Here is a 22758-nt window from a genome sequence, read left to right as displayed (position 1 = left end):
ATTTACAACACAAATCTCAATCCAAACAATTGATCAACCGGTACTTTCAGAGCACGCAGAGGATCTCTTATTGTTCAAGAACAAACTAGATGGCAGATGGATGATAAAACAGGATGTGACGTCAGTGTGTAATGTTGATCTTTTTATGGACTGGAGTAAAGGCATACGCCCTGGCAAAGCACTTCCCTAAAACATTAGTGTTTGTGTTTTTGTGGGTGGCGTGTTTAAAGTCATCATGAAATCCACATTTACTTGGTTTTTCCTTTTTTATGGCATATGATTCCAGTTTGATCAAATGCCAAACCCTTCAGTATACATGAATCAACCAACAGTAAACCATTGGTTGAGCTGAAAGTTAACATTCAAACCTTTAAACAAGCAAACCAACTATTCAAAAGCTCTTCTTGAGAAAATCAGTGTGAATAACTTAGTTGTTGTAAACTCAAGACAGCAAAAATTCTGTTGCTTTAACTTATTTAAATAGCTATTTTTTTAAAAAGTTTTTTTAAGTACGAGGTTTAACTTAGTTTTAGTCAGTTTGCCTGATGTAAATTAAGATGACTAGAAAAGTTGTTTTGATACAACAACAAAAATTTAAGGCAGCAAGACTTTTTTTAATAGTGTAGTTGTGTCTGCACACCAAGGTTATTATATAGTTTTGCTTTTTAAATTAGCTTAAATTTCAGTATTATATTAACATTTTGCTATAACTTAAAACATTTTTTAATTCATTTTATTACTGGTATTGTTAGTTTTAGTTTTGATTTTATTTTGTACATTTTTATTTGAGTTTTAAATAGAAATGTATCCCCCTCTCAGACTGTAACACCCCCACATGGTTTCCAATACATTTACGCCCTATTCACATGGGGCGTCAGCGTCAACGCTTCCCATTCATTTTGAATGGGTGACGTCAGGCGTTGTCGAACTGCATTGTGGATCCGTCGGCACCGCTTCAGAGGCGTTGCTTGCTGCAGAAGTTGGGACTAGCTCAACTTTTCAAGCGCCGATAGAAGCATCAGCCAATTAGATCACTGTATGCAAATACACCAGCTAGACAGTGGCCAATTGCTGACTGAATTTTATTGGCTGACACTGCTATGACGATCTCATTAGCCCCAACTTCAGACACGCCTTCAGTCAAGCGTTGACGCTGAAGCCCCGTGTGAATGGGGCGTTATTCTTCCATGGCGGGGCGCCACACCAAAATTCATCCCGCCACGGCTACAGCTTCTCATTCAAAACATTCAGTTGTTTTTTTTTTAATAGCGGGTTACAATCGTTCCAAAACGTATCTAATAAATGTTGGAGATGTACTCGTTACATTAACAGGCTAAATCAAACTTTAGCAGTGTTTATTTGGGGGTGTGCAAAAAGTTTTTGAACAGAGGAAATCGGCACGCAAGCAAAGAGCTTCGCACGCTTGTATTACATAAATGCAATCTCGAATTTTAATACTTTACTTACAAAATTTGTCATTGAAATAACGCCATAGGTAGTTGGTAGATCTGTGTAAATGGCCTGCCGTCACACCTGAAAAAAAATCCCAGAGAAAACACTGCCCCCGAGTCGCCAACTTTGGTATAGTATCCAAATGCAGCGGCCACTCGAAACCTGCTCCATAGTACAGTTACTAACACCACAGTACAGTTACTAATCCGTTTCTCAACAGTGTTATTCAGACACCTCCCTGCCAAATACCAAAAAAAAAAAGATCCACTGTACATGCTAAGTTACAGAGACATTAGGACATTTTTTTTCTCCCATTCACCGTGCTGTATCAAGCATTCCATTAAAACTACTCTCTTCCAGCAGTTCCTCGCATCCAATATCTTGTTTGTCATGGGGGTCATGCATGAAAAGTTTCTGAATGAAAATGAAAGTGCCAAATTGCAGGTAAAGTCAACAAATTAATAAATTTAGCAAATAATTTGATAACTGATATCCATGTAAATGTAGTCACCGTCTTTCTCCTCTGCATCTGTGTTTGTTTTGCCTCTTTGAAAATCAGCACGTGCTCAAATTGAAACTCCCCTTTCATTGCAAACCCTTTCCTCTTTCGCTACTCGACACTCCCTCCTAAACCAAGCTTGACTCATGCACTCTCATGACTTTTTTCAAACTAGGTGTGAGAACACCTGGCTGAAACAGGGGGGTTTCATGGCCCACAGAAGCACTTTAGCAAAAAGAGTCACCTTTAAACTAGCAATCCTATTCTGCTAGTTAATCATTCTCCTTCCCAGCAGACCTGGCTGATAAAGCGAACAGATTGCGAATGCTTTCACTGCAGCTGTACAATAACACACAAACACACAGTCTATCACACTGATAGTGCTTCATCAGTTCTCAATCTTCCCATTTCTCTTCACACCTGCGTCTCTCTCTATTTCTCTTTCCTACCATCAAACTATCCACAGAGGCACATCCCTAAAACCAAACACAAAAATATGAAGGCAGTCTGGACAGCGCAAATCCACAACTCAACTTAAAGTAAACACAAAACGACATTCGCTCTAATCACATAAACATCCTGCTCACGTACTCAGGAAGGTAAGAAGAATCCCATGAGACAAAAGAGATGTTGCACTACTATAATTAAGTGTACTGTTTCTACAATAAACACAACACATAAATCCCTCCCATTAGTGTCAACAAAGTTTTTCGAGCCATATTTTGTCACAGTGACATACAGTGTCAACTCAACCAGAGGTTCTCAGTTGAACATCTCATTTTAAGGTTGAAAGAAAGGGGGTAGGGAGTGTTTCAGACACTCAGACAGTGGTGGGTCTATTAGTAATATTTGTTAAAGTAATTATTTGTAATTAGTGCTATTAATTATTTGTTATTAGTAATATTTGACTTTTTTTGTGTTGTGTTGACAGTCCATAGACCTGTGAGTTACGTCCACAGCAATTTGAGAAAATTTTGTTTTATACTATTTTTTATTATCATAATAATCATAATTTGTTATTGATTTTACCAGATAAATGCAGCTTTATTGAAACATTCACAAGGACATTTAACTAGTATCATAATGTCTTACTTTTATAGGAAAATAGACCATTAAACATCATTAATGACATTACAGTGCATCTGAAAAGTATTCATAGCGCTTCACTTTTTTCACATTTTTTAATGTTACAGCCTTATTTCAAAACGGTTTAAATTCATTTATTTCCTCAAAATTCTACACACAATACCCCATAATGACAATGTGAAAAAAAAAAGAGTTTTTTCTTTATGAATATGCCACAACCTTGGCATACCTGTCTTTGGGAATTTTTGCCCATTTTTCTTTGCAGTACCTCTCAGGCTCTATCAGGTTGGATGGGAAGCGACAGTGTACAGCCATTTTCAGATCTCTCCAGAGAATGTTCAACAGGATTTAGCTCTGGGCTCTGGCTGGGCCACTCAAGGACTTTCACAGAGTTGTTGTGAAGCCACTCCATTAATATTTTGGTGGTCTGCTTTGGGTCATTGTCCTGCCAGAAGATGAACCGTCGCCCCAGTCTGAGGTCAAGAGCACTCTGAAGCAGGTTTACATTCAGGATGTCTCTGTACATCGCTGCATTCATCTTTCCCTCTATCCTGACTAGTCCTTCAGCTCCTGCTGCTGAAAAACAACCCCACACTGTAGGGATGGTATTAGCCTGGTGATGAGCAGTGCCTGCTTTTCTTCAAACATAACACCTGGCATTCACTCCAAAGAGCTCAATTTTACCCTCATCAGACCAGAGATATGTGTTTCTTATGGTCTGAGAGTCCTTCAGATGCCTTTTGGCAAATTTCAGGCGGGCAGTGGCTTCAGTCTGGCCACTCTACCATATAGGCCTGATTGGTGAATTGCTGCACAGATGGTTGTCCTTCTGTAAGGTTCTCCTCTCTCCACAGAAGAACTCTAGTGTTCAGACAGAGTGACCATCAGGTTATTGATCACCTCCCTGACTAAGGCCCTTCTCCCTCGATCACTCAGCTTAGATGGCCGGCTCTAGAAAGATTTCTGGTGGTTCCAAACATCTTCCACTTATGGATGATGGAGGCCACTGTGCTCATAGGAACTTTCAGAGCAGCAGAAATTTTTCTGTAACCTTCCCCAGCCTTGTAACTTGAGACAATCCTGTCTCTGAGGGCTACAGACAATTCCTTTGTCTTCATGCTTGGTTTGTGCTTTGACATGCACTGTCAACTCTGGGAGCTTATATAGACAGGTGCATGCCTTTTCAAATCATGTCCAATCAACTGAATTTACCACAGGTGAACAGAATGTACTTGAGCTCAATTTAGAGCTTCACGGCAAAGGCTGTCAATACTGATGTACATGTGATTTTTCAGGTTTTTACTTTTTAATAAATTTGCAACAATTTAAAAAACTCTTTTTTCAAATTGTCATTATGGGGTATTGTGTGTACAATGTTGAGGAAATAAATGAATTTAATCAATTTTGGAATAAGGCTCTAACATAAAAATGTGGAAAAAGTGAAGCGCTATGAATACTTTCTGGATGCACTGTATCTCCTTATTCTTTTGGTCTAATCACAAGCTCTCTAGATTATAACAGCTCTTTCCCTTTATGAGCCAGAAACTATTTATTGTCACAGACACACTGATGTGTTAAAGACTACTGGCCAATAAAGAGGGAAATTTTGAAATGTCCACTTTAATAAAAAGGTATGCACAATCTGATTTATATGCCATTGTGAGTGATCTGTAAAGGAAATTGCTCATATAAATCATTTGCACAAACATAGACCAGTGCTTAATTTGTGAATTGCGAGGGTGGATAGGGGGGTCTGGTGTTCCAGCACAAATTAAACCCTGACATGGACATCACATAATCGAAAAAAGAAAGCAAGGATGTCATAAACAATCACATACATTAATACTAAATTATTACGGGGAAAAAAGTCTTTGAGAAGGACCAGAAACTTTCTTATCCAATGCCAAATGTTGACTATTATTAGGCCCACACGAAATCTGCAGATATTTAGCACATCATTGAGTAGGGTTGGGTATCATTTGAAGTTATTTCGATGACGGTGCTAAATCTATACTTTTAAAATGGTGCCAGTGCCAAAACTGTGCCTGAACCGATCAAACTTTTTAGCCAAAAAATTATTTGACAAAAAAAAGTATATATATTTTAATAATTAACTGAACAATATAAATCCATGTTTATAAGAAGTTTTAAGTTAACATCAATTCATATTTTATATATTTGAATTGCATTATTATATTTATCTTGATCATTTGTTTATTAGCATGAATGCACGATTTGCATTATGCTATTAACATTACATCAGCGTACAACTAATCTGTGGACAGGCTGTCATCAAAATCAGGGAGCACCTTTTTTCATGGGTTTGGGGCTTGTGACTATTTTTACATGGACATCAGTGAGCTTATGATTTGCCTTAATCTGAATAAGACAATAACATGATTCAGGTACATGAGCTGCTTTTTAAATGTTACATTCATGATTCCCAATTACATGTTATGGCACATAGATCCATCAACGTCATTGCGTCACCAGCCTATAAATGTTTCCTCCGCAGTTTGTGTCTGTGGTCCTTTAAGATAATCAAAAATCACTGTTTGTGTGGTAGACTCTTGATCTAAGCATTATTGTAATCATATTAAAATCGGAGTATTAATGTCCATGTAAACATACTCACTGAAAGTGCCAGATGATGTCACAAGCTGTCAAAGCTGCCATTCCTCACCTTTTAAGTTGATTCCATGAGCCATCACTTATTATACCGTTGGCGTGTTTCCCCCCCCCTACACCCAACTTTTGTAAAGCATCTGCTGCATGTTGGTGCGTCAGAATCCTTGCTTGTAAAATACAGCCATACTTTAGAATGCTTAGTTTAAGCAAATTAGATGAATGCGATCATGCGTGTTGATGAAGGGAGTCGCTCACCGCATGCGCCGTACTGCGTGCCTTGCCTTTTACAAGCAACAAGAACAAACGCCTGACATCGCTGACATTCGTATCCCTCAAAGCTGTTTAGAATTAAATATTTCAAGATGGTGTGACCCAACGCGTACTTATGTGTGCCTTTGATGCACCCCTTGATGCTTCTTAAGGGCGTCACACAACGGATGCGCCCCTCAAAGCCGTGGCACGGCGCGCACATGACAGTTGATAGTATCACACAACGGACAAGCACATTTGCCTATCATTTAAAATGAAACCATTTAGATGGCGCTCTGTCGCACGGCAGAAATATGAACAGTGTCCTGAGTCGTGGTTGGGCACAGCGGACAGTCGCTGATTTGCGAATTGTAAAATGCATGTCGCTTCTTGTGTGTGACCTGCTTTACGTTCTTATCACAGCACCAGTGGCACTGGAATTAAGCACCGAAATGTATATGCTGATTCGGTCCTGTGCATACCGGTTCCAATTGGGGCTTATTCATTTATTTTATTTATGATTTATTCAGTTTTTAAATTATTTTTTTTGTATTATTATTGACTCATATGAAAATGTTCATTTGATTTATTTACAATCTAGTTTGTAAAGTAATATTTTCTGTTTTTAGTAGATATACTATATGAGAGACTTGCTTTGTTTGCCAAATAAGTGGATCTAATTGGATTTGCATTGTAAACATTAAAAAAAAAAGTTTAAAAAGGTTTAATTTTTTTTCATATATTAAGTTGTTAGTTATGATACTCCCAAAATCATTCTGCATTTACAAAATTCTGTGCGGAAACAGCAAAAAATATCCACAGATTCTGTCTGGCCCTAACTATTAGTCATAAACGGTAGTGCATTTTACAACGTTAAATCCATTTTGAAGATTTCACCCTATAAATCAACATGCAAAAACAGACAGCGCGGTTCACACTTAGTCATACAGTACATATACACACACTGGAAGCAGATATAAATCCACAAACACACACTCATACACACACTGCAGGTGGAGCTGGAAGATGTTGAAAGGACCGAGTGGGCGGCAGTGAAAGTGAAACATGATGAGGATGCAAGCAAAAGTAGGACTAGCATGAAAATTAGGAGGAATAAAAAAGACAGAAGGCAAGAGAGAGCAAGGGTGAGTGAAGAGAGAGAGAGAAAGAGAGAGAAAAGGAAGAATCTGGAGCAAAAGATGAGAGGAGGAGAGGCAGGGGAGAGTGGGTGTGTGTAGCACATGGTCCTCAATCTAAAAAAAGGATGAGAGCCGAACTGAGTAGATAGATGCACGAGATGAAAAGGAGAAGAGATCGAGAAAGAGGGCCGCGGCTTCACAGAGACGGTGAAACACATAAGAAGGACGTTTCACTGGAGAAATAAAAGGGAAGGAAAGGGAGTCAAGTAAGGATGAACTTATATGAGATTACAAATACGGTTGATGCTAGAAATCGGAAAACGGAAATCTGCATGTGACATTAAAACGCCCCTATTGTGCTGTTTTAAAAGTCAATGAAATTAATAACAAGTTTTTTAGATGTAAGAATCAGTATTGTTAGTTTTTAAGATATCTTTAAGCTAGTGTGCTCCAAAACTGTGACAAAATTCACATTTAGTAGATATTAAACTGATATAACATGTAAAGCTTGTAGTTTCTCACTTTCGCCTAAACAGAATCTTTAGTCACGTTACCTCTTACTTCACATTTTGACCAATCAAATGCTCTCTAGTATCTGACATGCACCGCCCCCCTCAAGATGCTTCTCGTTTGCTTTACATTTGATTCGTTTGAGCTCAATTACTCTCACTGGCAGAGCTGTGAGAAAACAAAACACTATTGGGCGTTTTTAAAAGGGGAGGAGCTACTCTATTTCTCGCCCTTTCGGTTGAGATTATGTCAAACATCGAACAAAAGAAATGCACATTTCAAAGCACTTCACAGGACCTTTAAATGTTTCTAATTTGGTCTTGGAGGTCTCCGACAAGATGTTTAAGTTCTGGAAGCTCCTGTAGAGGTCTGAATCTCCAACACAATCTCACGGCAATTCGTAACTTTTTTAATTACTGGCTAATTTGTATGAATTCGTACAATCTAATTTGTGCAATTTAGTACGATTTGCTCATCTCCCAATGACGGTTGGGTTTAGGGGTGGGGTTAGGTGCCACGGCTCCTTTTTAAAATCGTACAATTTCGTACGACTGAATTCATACAAATTCGCCACTAAACTGGCAAAACGTAAAATACTTACGTTTTCTTGTGAGATCAGGCTGGAATCTCCTGTAGAATCAAGGATGAACTCCAATGAAATATAAGCACGAGCACACGCGCACCCACACAGACACACACACACACACACACATATATACACATATACACACACATATACACACATATACACACATATACACACACACACACACACACACACATTAATATCAACTGCTGTATAAATATCTGTTATGTTAAATGTACAAAATAAACCTGATTTAGGTCTACAAACCAGGATTGAAGCATCTTGTTTTATAATTATTACTGATGGTAAAATCGCTGTAATTCAATAACATTCTTTGTTTTAAAAATATCTTAAACTTGTAAAATTAATTCTTGATGACATTTGATGATTGATGATCACAGAGTGCTTAACAGATCTTTTAATCCAAGTTGCTTTGTGCAGGTCCTGTCTTGTCTATATGATTATACACGGTACTACGAAGACATGTTAATATGCGTCTGTCAATCAATTCGGTGGGCGGGGAAACCGCACTTCTATGTCACGTTCGGTCAGTCTCAAAACTGAAGGTATTTGGATCCAATTTTAACGTCAGGAATTTTCAAAAAAGAAACTTATTGTGTTTATATCACTCCAATATGACAGTGGACACACTATACCTGCACACAGTTCTGTCCAAACAGCTTACAAAAGATAATTTTCATCATAGGGGATTAATTTCCCAATATTTTCTATAGTTTTTGTACAGAGAGATCTGTTTTGATCTTCTACTGGTCTCATGCAATCACATAATGCGATTTTGCAAGTCAAAAGTTCACAAGGCTTGAACTTTAAAATGCAGCGGCATTTGAAACTTGATGCACAAGCTTGTATTTCTGGTCCTCCACATTCACATCCATATGAGTGGAAGTCTATGGGGCTAAAAGTGCAGTGTGACCATGTGACCGTGTCTAATCTAAAGCCTCTGATTGACTTCTTTGTTCATAACAGAAATGCATGAGATTGGCACTTACAATATACTTGGCATAAAAAGATGCTAAACACCGAAAGCCATGCAGCGCCCGTGAGTTGGTGTTTTTCCATAAGATACACCTTTTGTGAATGTTTTATTTCATGTGTATATACTTTAATGTGCTTTTAATATTTTTATTCTATTCAAAGCAGCACTCCGACGCAAATTTATCCTTAAAAAACGTGGCATGAGAGCGATGCACGTGTTGCATGATTTTTTTTCGCGCGCGATCAATTCCTAATCATTTGAATAATGTTTTTAATCACCAGACAGGTAATTTAATTACTTTCGATGTGCTAAAATATTTGATAAACAAATTTTATTTTTTAAATAAGCATAAACACATTTTAAAACAGAATAAAGTTCATGGTCTAATCGGAAATAAAGAAATATCTATTTCATTATTTAATGCATAAAATAGGCTAGTCTTTTCATTAAGGGAGTTTAATTGGTCTGAAATATTTAATACAATTTCTTTTCTTGTAATTAATAAAAGTTGCATCAGATCGATGAAATCGTGCCTGAATACTCGCGTGAGCAGGGCCACAATGACTTTTTTTTTACATTGGAACAATTACGGTGTCATCTTTTGTCTACATGACTTGGAAATGCGTCAGGGAAAAACTGCTGAATCTCCGCAAATATTTGGTAAACTTAGAAAAAAAATGTTGTCTGGTTTAGTGATGTTAGAAATACTTATAAAAATACAAAGCAGAATTCTCTTGAGCTCATTACTCAATGTGGTGGCTTTTAAGGTGGTTAATTAGGTTTGTGTTACCTTAAGAGGTTTGGACTGAACAGGAGCAAAGGCAAGCTCAACAACACATTCCTCGAAAAAAACACTTGCAATCTAGACACAGGCACCTCATGCTTGTGATGCAGTACAATCCGTAAACTCCACCATTAAAATAACGGCCTGGTCTTTTTTACAGTAAAATCGCAATACTTAATTATTGATCATGGGCCACACATATAATTATCGTGATAATAATAGGATTAATCGTTCAGCCCCATGTATGTCCACAAATTATTTTTTATTTTTATTTTCACCAACTATATTGAATTGCTGGTAATTTTGATGACAAATTTACCATTTTACCATTTCTTACCCAGGTTCCCACATGTTTTACACCATCAAATTGTAAATGACTCACGAAAACAGCCTGGAGATTGAGTCACGGGATGTTTTTTATGCTGAAACTGAATTGAACACGATAGACAAGGATGTCCTTCATTTTACATTCTTTCGGCATAATTAAAAACATTAGGCTGAACAATTCACATTCTTTAATCATAAAAGTGTCAGTGTTTATGCCACCGGCCAGGTTGAGAAGCTCAAGAGTTCATTTCAGTCCATTTCCAACAAAAACCCTACACACATTGGTTTGGTTGAGTAAATATTAAGTGGTTTGGTAATGATTATGACCTGTAACGTAACACAGGAATTAAATTAAATTGTATTGTAATGATCTAAGTAACAAAACTTAATTAAAAGACATATGAAAAGCAGTAATCATCTATTAAAACGTGTACAGACTGGTCAGAAGCACATATAAGAATCCAGTGATTTAAAAAGAAAGAAAAGTTGTTGAGACAATGAAGTGATTTATTAAAAGAAAGAATGAAAAAACACCCCCAGAACTGAAAAGCAAAACAGAGATGAGGTCAAATATGGTCAAAAATTAGTGCTGGGCAAAAATAAAAGGCAGATTGAATGATTTGAAGGCAGTATTTGAGGAATATGGTTGTAATGTGGAAAAGTTCTGCATTTGGCCATTGAACGCATCAAATGAAGTGTTGACTTCATAATGGAAAAGAGGGATTATATGTGCTGGCGTGCTGAGGAGTGGATGGAACGCAGCGTGTTAAAAAATAAATAGGGCATGACAGGGGGAAAAGTGTTGAGCGCGTGGCAGAGAAAACGAGGAAGGCAGAGCAGGAAACAGGCTGCATTCAAGCTGGTTTCTTGTATAAACACTGAACGTGGCGCAGGGCTGATTATTTGCCTATGAGCACTCGAGGGACATTCATATGGGACACGTTTTGCCGGCACTGTTTTGCAATCATTGGTCTATGTACATATGAGGCAGAGAGATGATTTTGGCAGTCTTTTTAGTGTCTCCTGACATAAGCAGGTCACCTCAGGTTAAAAGTACTTACAGCTTAAAGCAAGCAATATAATCATCTCAACTTGGGGCTGGGATAAGCATCTCCACTATCTATAGAGAAACTGATTTTCTTTCAACATGTATCTATTGTGATCATATTTGAGCTTGGCAAGCAATGATGCCAATTCTTTTTAAGCAAACATGGCAAAAATCAATAAATCAATCAATACACACACCAAACAAAATGATATAAAGATAACAAACTGTTTCAAATGACTACACTACATTTTTGTACGATTAAATTCTACTCAAATTTAAACAAATTTATTAAAACAAAATACCTATTTATGTCATGTTATTATGTTATGTTAGGCTATTTATCAACAGTCTTAATGTATGAAACCTACATATTTTTGTTTAAATTAATGATAATATTAAGTGTTTAATGCTGTTTTTTTTAAGGTTTCAACACTTTTTGCATTGGTTGTTTTAAAATATATGAAGAGTTCTGATGCAAAACCCTCTAAATCCATCCAACCTGTTTTTTTTTTTTTTTTGTAAATGAGTATTTTCTATCTGGCTCCTCTGATTAGGTGCAGAAGTTTTTTTTTTTTTTTTTTTTCATTTGATAGGTAATGATATAGGGTTATTAGCTAATAAATAAAGTACCTTTTTTGTTTTTCAAAAAAATGTCACTTTCGACATTTCGTTGGTTTTTAACAAGGAAAATTTTCTTTTGCTTTAAAACCAGCTAAAATCACCAGTAAATAAAATACCTTTTTTTTCTCAAAAAAGTCACTTTAGAGACATTTCTTTGTTTTTTAACAAGATAAATTTTCTTTTGCGTCAAAACCAGCTAAATTCACCGGTGCCTTTTTTTGCAAAAACTTCCAAATCCACATATTGAGGCGAGACTTGAAAATCACTAAATATGCAATTATAAATTTTACCAAACATAAAACACCTAAAATTAAAAATATATAAATCTGTCAAAGTAAGTGGTGGTTCATTCCCCTGTGGTAACCCCTGAAAAACCAGGGAAAAAGCAGAAGGAAATGAACGAATGAAATCTGTAAAGTAAGTGCATCAATCAATAACATTAAAACTGCAAAAATTAAATCTTAAAAATCTGTTGTCATTTCTGATACTTGGGATTTAGATTTAATTTAAGTAGAGCAATGTAAACATTGCAAACAAAGCTTGTTAGATTCAAAAAATGTAGTGTAAAAACACTGTGGAACTTCAATATCTGTGCATTGTCTATTAATATAAAAAGCTTGTCAGACGTATAGGTAATATGAGGTATTACAAATAATGTTTAGTTTTATACATTATATTCATCTTTTAAAAAAAGCTTAAATTAGCTAATAAAACAGAAGGTAGGCCTACAAAAAGGGGATGCCTCTCAAGACAATTTTAGAAGCTGTCATTCATTCATTCTCACCAAACTTAAGGTCTTGGTCTTCTGTTTATTCTCATAGCAACCAAAAGATGACTTGAATTTTTCATTTTAAATAAATAAATAAACTTGAATTTATTTTTAAAAATCAACCCTAACCCAAACAGAAAAACTGTACTTTGAGAATTTTACAGCAATTTTGGAAAGTTTTGTTCTCTTACTTTTTAAAGAATGTTTTACATACATTTTGCAATTCATAACAAACCTAAATGACATAAAAAAGAAAAAAAAAAAGAAACACAGCAATAGCCTACTGATAATCTTGAAGAAATATTAACTAATAGAAGTCACTGTCATCTTGGAAAAGCGCCTTGTAAATGTTTTAATATTTAACAACAAAAAATATTGCATAATAAAAAGGTGCATCACATACACTGTTGTTAATTTCAACTATCATTCGCAAATGAGATTATCATCTCATTTAAGTGCACATACTTTCCTCACAAGTTGTGAAACTGTGTCTTTGTCCTGATTTTATAACACAATCAAGCTTTAATATTTGCACAAACGTGTTCAAATAATCAGTTGTAACATAATTGATCTCTGAGCTATGAGCTTATCTTTTTACCTTTGAAAAAACATAAAACCTAAAAACATACCAACGTAAAAAAAGCCACATAAAGTAGGCAGTTGCCGCTGCGCTCGAGTGACTGTGTAAACTGAAAAGAAAGAGTCTGTTTACCTTCAGACTGATACGCTCCCTCCAAAACTATTCAGCCCATGACCAACGCAAAGGGACTAAAATCCATCACTGCTGTGGTTTAACTACATGGTTATAAAAGAGCTCATGACCAGCTTCTTTAACCAGATGACATGTTTCAACCAGCCTTCCTGTTGTGAGATGATGTTTCAGCTGACTTCTGTCATGCTGTCCTCATAAATCCTTAGTTAAAGGGACAGTTCGCTTAAAAAAAAAATACAATTCTATCATACTCGCTACTTCTTCTAAGCCTGTACTGATTTCCATATAGTTTGCTTTCCAAAAATGGAAGTCAGAGGGGAACCTCGACTTTCCAACATTCTTCAGAATATCTTCTTTCGTGTTCAGCAGATTATCGAAACTTGAGAATGGTTGAATTTTCTTTTATGGGTGAACTTTGACTTTAAGGAAAATCATGATGCCTCAAAAAAGTACTTTCGCCACACTTGAAAACATCTGAATGCCATTGCAGTAGATACTGGTAAATAAATAGCTCAGATCAAACCTCAGTTGGTGGCCTTATTAATATGAATGATATGCAAATGCTTGTATTATGAGAGTGTACATCCATAACACCTCATCCCAATGAGTCAGAAATGAAAGCAGCCTGAAGTGATGGAATTTGACTATCTTTTTTCTTCTGCTGATCCCACAGTGTTGCTCATTTTGGATAATTTAACCTATATAGCAGCTCATGAAATGAGAATGTTTTATGTATATATTATTAAATATGTAATTATATAAATATAATACAAATAATCATTTTATAATTTTATTTAATGCACACACATACACTTACACATACACATGATATTTACGCATGTGGGTGTTATTTAATTTATACAAAAGTTCTGTCTGGTTTTTGAATCTGATTTGCTGATAGCCGTGTGATATTCTGCAAATAACAGCACTCGTACAGCCTCATAATTCTTGACGTTTAGAGTGGAGGAAATATGACGTCACCTTGTAGGCTAATCAGCTGCTAGCATAAAACTGGTTCCCTCGATAAAATCCCATAGGCTTTTCGATGATTGCAAATAATAAGCTCTGTGTCCAAACACTGTTCATTACACTTACACGTTTTGTTCAACCGGATAATCCTCACACAAAAATACAACTTTGAGCCCTTTTGGATCTTAAATGCACACTCAAAAACTGAAAAGCTAACATTAGGCTATAAACAAACCAGTGCCTTCTGGGCGCTCGCCTGTGACGTCAGCACTACCCTGCTAATAACAACTATTTCCATATGTGATATCTAGTGTATATATGAATAAGAGAAAAACAGAATTTCAAAATTTCAAATTACGAATATTCCAAATATTATAATCTCCTGATTGCAACAGAAAAATACTGGGAAATCTCTGTAGACTGATGGCATGACATGTTGTTTAGCCTCATAATCTTAGCAAAATCACCTGTTTTGTCATCACTTTAGACATTACTCTAGAAAATCATTCAAATACTAGCTCTAAAATGCAACAGTGAATGAGCAACAGTTTCTGCCGTTTTGACGTCAGCTGCAGATGTGAATGAATGGTGGAAGAAAGTAGTTCCTCATACAAAAGGGTTTTGAGACTCTCCGTGTTAATTTTTTTTTTAATATACACGATTATGCAGTCGAACTGTTGTATAACTGCAATATCACACTAGATACCAAGGTGGGACACTAAGGCAATCGGCCCACAGGCCTCCCACCAGTTCCGATATATAGCCACATCGCACTGCTATAAATCGCACTGATATTGCTCATTCAAGTTGGAAAATAAAATTGAATATGAAGAAAATAAATAATATCATAAATAGAATGTATTCAAATTTAAACACACAAACACACACACACACAAACGCACACATACATACAAACACACACACACACAAACATATATATACACACACACACACACACACACACAAACACACAAACACATTTATACAACAGTTCTGTCTGGTTCTTGAACCTGATTGGCTGATAGCCGTGCAATATTCTGCAATATCAGAACTCGCACAGCCTTCTGACCCTTGTGTAATGCTCCGCCCACAGTGAGTGAGAGCAGATCAATAACCTCACTGCATTTTGACAAATAATGCAGCTGTTGGACAACATAATGTACTTTTGAGGGGTTTTTGTAGGAGAGAATGTAGTTGTTTATATTGCATCTATGCAGTTTATCTACAAGGATAGTGCCTATTTTAAAATATCTATAGTTTTGGGGATCATCGCTTTGGTGGCTTACAGCCTGTCATTGAGCAGAGCAAAGACAGCTGATGTTGTCCATCCACAAGATAGCAAAGAGACCGCATAATAAGCCCCTAGAGGAGAAAAGATCACCATTTTTTTAAACTGCAGCTGATCAAAACATTATAAAACAGGTAAGTGACATTTTAAGTCGATCTCTCTCTTTTGTATGTTGTAGTGCTGTATTTATTCCATATTAATTGTAGTATATTGAGTGTGAGATGGGACTTGCATGTATGTATTTTGTGTTGGCCATCTGTTAGTTTCTTATGAGTCTCCTGTTTTCCTTCCTGCAGACTAGTTCAGTAACCAGAATGAAAGAAGAAATGCCCGCACGTGTTTAGCGTTTTTCTTTATCGCAAACACAACAGTAATCTGGTAGTGATTGCATTGCTTTGGCTTTTTCAGGGTTAATTATTGTGATATCCTGATTTCAACAGAGAAATACTGGGACAGTAAAACTATACACAATATATTTACTCTAAATGGTCAAATCCTACAAATATTTTGTTGAAGATTCACTTGCACTTGGTTACATAAACTGCTGAGTAGAAAACAGAAACACAGGCAGCTCAATTTAACCTTCAATTCTGTTGAAGAAATATGCAACACTTATGTGAGAGGCAAAAGGTAACACAATGATCAGTGACGTCCATCTGACGCATTTGTGTCAACAAAAAACAACAATTACACATTACTCAAAAATAGTGCAGACAGAAAGCAAAAAATAAGTGGTCTCTTGTTTGAGAGTATTAATAGAAGCTTTATCAATCACAAACGCACACGCATGATGATGAAAGCACCAAAAGAAAGCGTCAATCCATGGACTGATTCATACATGAATCACTTAATAAGGACTGAAAGCCAGAGCAGAGATGGGAATCCTCCATAATCGGAGTCCATTATAATCAACGTGAGGTGATGATTAACTCCTGGAGTGAATTAGTTTGAGATCAAACACAGATTTGCATGAACAGGTTGATGCTGTGAGATGAACCATGACCGTTTTTTCAACCTGCTAAACTGAGAACAGACAAGCTTGACCCACATTTAACCGCCAATGAGCCCTATTGATCCACCAATATGAATTTAGGATCATGCAATGTTAAGTTGCAAGTTGTAAAGTATTTTACTGAGTGATGTTTTTGCTTTTTTTTTCAAAGGAAAATTTATATAAAAGAGTTAAAGGTAGATCTGAGGGTAATGTTAGGTTACGATGAGCGCTCTAAATATACATCTGAAGTCAGAATTATTAGCCCTCTTATTTTTTTTTATAAATTTCCCAAATGACGTTTAACAGAGCAAGGAATGTTTTACAGTATGTCCTACAATATTTTTCTTCAGGAGAAAGTCTTATTTGTTTTATTTTGGCTAGAATAAAAGCAGTTTTTAATTTTCTTAAAACCATTTTAAGGATAATATTATTAGTCTCTTTAAGCAACATTGTTCAATTGTCTACAAAATAAACCATCGTTATACAATGATTTACCCAATTTGCCTAATTAATCTAACCAAGCCTTTAAATGTCACTTTAAGCTGAATACCAGTATCTTGAAAAATACCTAAAAAAATTATGTAGTAGGGATGCCCTGATCAGGGTTTTTTGCCCTCGAGTCTGTCATTTGATTTTGAGTACCTACCCATACCGAAACCCGATCCGATATTTCAATAATACATTAAAAAGAATAAAGAAAAGAGAACAAACAGATCCAGGATGTTCCTTATTTTTTATTTAAAGGGCACATATGGTGAAAAAATCTACTTTTTAAGCTGTTTGGACAGGCAAATGTGTATAGTGTATAGACCGTCATATTGGAGCGGTTTTCAAACCGCCCCCAACTTGACATAGGAGTACGGTCCCTCCACCCACCGAATTGATTGACAGCTGCGTATTAACATGTCCCGGTAGTCACATGTATAATCAAATCAATAAGACAGGACGTGCGCAGAAGAATAAAAGGTCTGTTCAGTTTGCTAGGATCATCAATCATCATCAAATGTGATCAACAGTAAGTTTCACATGTTTAAAATGTTTGAAATGTTTTTGTTTTGTGTAATGAATTACTGCGATTGACTTCAGCTTTACTTCATCAGCACAGCCGCATGTCAGTATAGTTAAAAAAGAAGACGCTTCAATCCTGGTTTGTGGACATTAAATCAGGTTTATTTTGTACATCAACATAACAGATATCCATACAGCAGTGGAGATTAATCTGTATTCTGCCACATTTGTGTGCAAAAAGAGTGCAAAGCTAAACGCGCATGCACTGTCTGTGTGTGTGTGTGTGTGTGTGTCTGTGCTGTGTATGTGTGTAAATATCTGTGTGTGTGTGTGCATGAATTTTGTAATGAAATTGTGTGTGACTTATCGTGGCAACTTAAATACTCATTGGAAAAGTTCTTACTGTAGTATTTTTCACAAACGCTACGCAAGATCTTCTTCCTTTAAGTCTGTCTGTTGTCTGACTCAGTCGAGGGAGGAGATTAAGGCACGCAGAAAGGCACGAAACAGTAGGTGGGGAGAACTAGCCTTAAAGGCGCAGTACAAAAAAAAAAACGCCACCTGGTGTAAAACGGTATCCGCTTGTTAAGTGGTAACGTGTTGGTGATGTATTTAATACTGTTTCCAGGTCCAAGCCGACACTCATTTGAGTTGAAAAATTATTTGTTTATGATCACGCTTTATTCCTATCACACATTAAAGTAAATTTTATACAAAGTCATAGTGTACACAACAATATCTAGGCTCGCTACATAACAAATACAAAATTTTGCCATTAATAAAAAAACGAATTACTTTCTGGCCATTGGATATTAGGCATGGATAAATATATTGCGATCGTAATTTTCTAGAGTATTACAGCGATTTGTAAACGTTGATTATTACCATTTCATGAGTCTCCCCATACAGTTGAATAGAGCACTTGGACCCGAGAGCCGCTTCGCGTAACGTCACACTTAACAAGTGGAAATGATAGAATCTTTTAAAGGTATAATAAAAAAAAAATCTGATGGGTGTTTTGAGCTGAAAATTTACTGACACATTCTGGAGACTCAAAAGACTTATACTAAATCTGAAAAACGGGGTAACCTATAGGTGCCCTTTAATTCACCTTATTTTAACATTCAACAACTCTGTTAACAAGCAGAACACTTCTGTAAGGTAGCTTGAACAATCAAGTAATACATAACAGATCAATTCTTCACTTTTTAGACTTTAGCAGTAAATCGAAAAAAAAAAAAACTAATATAAAAGTAAATAGCACCTCAACTTAAAATACCCTGCAGGCAATCCCAAGTTTACATATCTCACAGTTTGCTATGTAAATGTTGTCGTCATCAACTTTATAATACTTCCAGACCACAGACATACTCGCGCTTTCCGCGTCATTTTCTGTGTTCTATTTTGATGCATTTAACCAATAGCTTCTCTGCAATTAAGTGATGTCATCCCGCACGCATTGCTGTTTCTGTGTGAAGTCAAGAAAAAGTGCTAACTCTGTGCCACCGCATAACTATAGATGATACATATATTTTCGAGTCCTGATCGGGAGGTAACGTCCGATCCCAATCGAGTCTAAAACCATGTGATCGACCTTGATTTCCGATCACATGATCGGATCTGGACATTCCTAATATTATGTACTATCATCATGGCAAAGATAAAATAAATCACTTATTAGAAATTACTTATTACAACTATTATGTTTAGAAATGTGTTGAAAAAAAATCTTCTTTCCATTAAACAAAAATTGGAGAAAAAAAATATACAGGCGGGCTAATAATTCAGAAGGGCTGATAATTCTGACTTCAACTGTATGCTTAATAATGCAATACTGAAGCTAATACAATTTTAAACAATACAGACAGATGCTATATATCTCTGAGCCACATACAATCTCTTGATGTTCTTTCTCTCTCTCTCCCTTTTTTTTCTTGGTGTCAGGCTGCAGGATGTTGTGGACAATGTGCCTGTTGTTCAAGCTAAAAGCTGTAGTTTGGAGAGCATTTGCCTGCATATCTGTAGGAGAGACTACATCTCATAGAAACGTGACATATTCTGTGCTTTTTATTAAAAGAAAAATCTATTTGACCTTAAAGAGTAATGTCAATTTTACCTGCAAATGTGGAAAATGGTTGTAAAGTGCTGAGTAAACCCTGATACTAAAGCTTATCAGCAAATATAGGGCTGGGCAATTTGGCATAAAATCAAAATCTCGATTACTTAAACATCTTAACTCGATTACAATAAATAAAGGATTATTTTATTTTATTTATTTATTTTACTGACAATTTTTGTGCAGAAAATATGCATTTTTCTTCGGTACAAACTGCTCTTGTTGCTCAGTTGTCTCAGTGTTTAAGTTTTCCATGCTCAACATGTTGGCAAAATAATGTAATGGAGTGGGGTCACATGACTTCACACGCAGTGGGAAAAGTAATCGAAAAAAAAAATAAATCAACATGAAAAATTTACTTGATTATTCTGAATGTTGATTCTGATTACTTTTTGATTAATCGCCCAACCCTACAAATCTATAAGCTGTTCATAAACTATTCGTGTAAATTGCAAAGCAGAAGGTTTTGCTTCGCAAAATGTAAATGAGCTCTGCTTTAGTTTCATTATTGAGGCCCAAAGTCGTTAATTAAGTGAATCCTGCTTTTCTTATTTAAGTTTACTTGTTTAAAATTTAAGTTTCATTTTATAAAATTTAAAGAAAGCTATAAAATATATAAATTACTTTTAAATGATATCACTTTAATTAAATTACTTTAAAATTAACCTACCTTTTTTTCTTCAAACAAACAGAAAATACTAAATACTAAAAAAATAATTATTAGATTTTTTATATTGTTGGGTTTGTACAGAAAACAAGTTGATAAAGCTAATTATTTATTTATTTATAATAAAACACAATAAATTATACGGTATTTAAATAAAGAGTTGCAAAATTTCGGAAATTTTCAAAGCTGACAACTTTCCAAGGGAATTAATGGGAAAATATGGGAATTAATGGAAATTCAACAGAACACACAGAGAATTAACGAAACATGTGAGGTACCAGGAATATGCACACTACATATAAATGTCCTGTTGGTTATTTTTCTCATTAAGACAAAAAACAAAAATGCCACATTCGGGAGCAGAAAATTTGGCGCATTCCTAATATTTATGCAATGCTTTATAAATTATACATATACATAAATAAATAAATTTTATATATATATATATATATATATATATATATATATATATATATATATATATATATATATATATATATAAAACAACAATGTTGTCTCATGACAATTTGTAACTTTTTGATTAAATGGCTAATTTGTATGATCTCATCCATTTAATTTAGTATGATTTGCTTATCCCCAATGACGGTTGGGATTAGGCGTTGGGTTGGGCGCCAAACCTCCTTTTAAAATCTTACATTTTCATAGGACTGAATTAGCGAGACAAAATGTAAAATAGTAACGTTTTCTCAGGACATCAGGCTGGAACACCCTTAAATTGGAAAATTTCCCAAATAAAGTTTCTGTTTAAACTTTTTTCCAGATTTTCCACCCCTTTGCAATTCTATTTATATAGTTATTGTATACAATTGCAAAAATATAAAGGCAGGGCTTGAAATTGCAACCATTTTGGTCACACATGCGCCCGAAATTTAAGCTATGCGACCTCATAATACATTTGGGACCATTTGTGCGACTGCATATAATGGTTGTGGTGCGACCTGTTTTGTTTTTTTTTCTAAAAACTTGCTGAATCGGTCATTTCTGCCGCTATATTGGTTCATATTAGCTGTCAATCACTCAAGACTTTCCGCTGTCAGATAACAGGGAGCTTTTGTGAATGCGGGTAATGCAAACGGCTAAAGTGTGAAAAGTACACCGAATCTTGATGCGATGCATTCACTGCGTGTTCAGTGCAAATGTCCGATTAAATGTAAGATCTAACACTACACACCATCGCCATAGAAGCTCGCATTTCCTAAGTTTAAACTGATGCTGCTTATAACAAAGAGCAGTATTGCGCCGGTGGTCATCACGAGAATCCTGCTCTGCCCCCCTCATATATTGGTCCGGCTGACTCGCCTGCTTTCCACAAACACAGAAAACTGAAAATCAGCACAAAACGAGGCATTAATATGACACAAACCGAAACCCAACCTTTTAAAAGTGAGACTTTTCTTCCTTTTTTTTGATCGTTCTTTCATGAGATCTATATTATTTTTTTATTTAGTTACTGATGACTGCTTTCAGCCTTGAATTGAATGGTTTATTATAATCTTTCGTTTGTTTTGTAGCAGAAACAGTATTTATTAAATTGACATGCATATAGAAACAATAGTGCAAAATAAATATTTCTTACTGCAATAATTCATTTGTGTTTGATGCAAACCATCAATTTATTTTTCATAAAGTAACAGTAGGACTTTTTATTGCAGATAACTCACACTCAAACACATTCAAGACAGCATCATAATGAGACATGCAATTCATTGTTAGTATTATTGCCATCATCATCATCATCATTAATAGTTCAGCTTCATCACTCCAGTCACATGATCCTTCAGAAATCACTAATATTAATTATTATTATATTTATTAATGGTAATAGTAATAAAATCAGTAATGTCTGGAGTAATGATTTTATTTGAAACTACATACAATAACAAAGCAGTTATTTAAAATTTTGATAAATATTTAACAATGAAACATTTTTTACATTTATAAATATTGCCTTGATAAACTGAATAATTTTCCCTAAAAAACAGTTTTAAAATTACTGTAAATATATATACAGAGTTATTAGCCCCCTTTTGTTTTGTTTTTTTCTTTTTAAAATATTTCCTAAATGATGTTTAACAGAGCAAAGAAATGTTGATATTTTGTCTGATAACATTTTTTCCTCTGAACAAAATCTTATTTGTTTTATTTTGGCTAGAATAAAAGCAGTTTTTTTATGAACCATTTTAAGGTCAAATTTATTAGCCTCTTAAGCTAATTGTTTTTCAGACTGTCTACAGAACAAAACATCATTATACAATAACCAGCCTAATTACCATAACCTGCCTAGTTAA

At 35.4% G+C, this 22758-nt stretch overlaps 2 protein-coding genes and 1 long non-coding RNA gene across 10 annotated transcripts in view; 1 reads left to right on the top strand and 2 right to left on the bottom strand.

Moving 5' to 3' along the window:
• slc25a22b (solute carrier family 25 member 22b) overlaps positions 1 to 22758 on the bottom strand; it is a 473977-nt gene that overhangs the window by 28727 nt on the left and 422492 nt on the right. The gene's annotated exons all lie outside the window — the stretch shown is intronic.
• dagla (diacylglycerol lipase, alpha) overlaps positions 1 to 22758 on the bottom strand; it is a 120582-nt gene that overhangs the window by 89796 nt on the left and 8028 nt on the right. For 2 of the 8 annotated variants that reach the window (XR_012383165.1, XM_073908096.1), the window contains exon 1: positions 13408 to 13777. The exons of 5 other annotated variants lie outside the window; for them this stretch is intronic. The gene's annotated coding sequence lies outside the window, so the exon portion shown is untranslated. Of the gene's footprint in view, positions 1 to 13407; positions 13796 to 22758 lie in introns of those variants that run through there. One more of the 8 variants, XM_073908097.1, reaches the window with a different exon arrangement.
• si:ch73-119p20.1 overlaps positions 6966 to 22758 on the top strand; it is a 31086-nt gene continuing 15293 nt past the window's right edge. Inside the window, exon 1 of the long non-coding RNA XR_223840.6 lies at positions 6966 to 7319. This is a non-coding gene — a long non-coding RNA (si:ch73-119p20.1). The remainder of the gene's footprint in view (positions 7320 to 22758) is intronic.

The sequence above is a fragment of the Danio rerio genome, chromosome 7, assembly GCF_049306965.1.
Source record: "Danio rerio strain Tuebingen ecotype United States chromosome 7, GRCz12tu, whole genome shotgun sequence".
NCBI classification, from domain to species: Eukaryota; Metazoa; Chordata; class Actinopteri; order Cypriniformes; family Danionidae; genus Danio; species Danio rerio.
The sequence above is the reverse complement of the archived record's forward strand: the minus strand, read 5'-3'. Positions and strand labels throughout refer to the sequence as shown.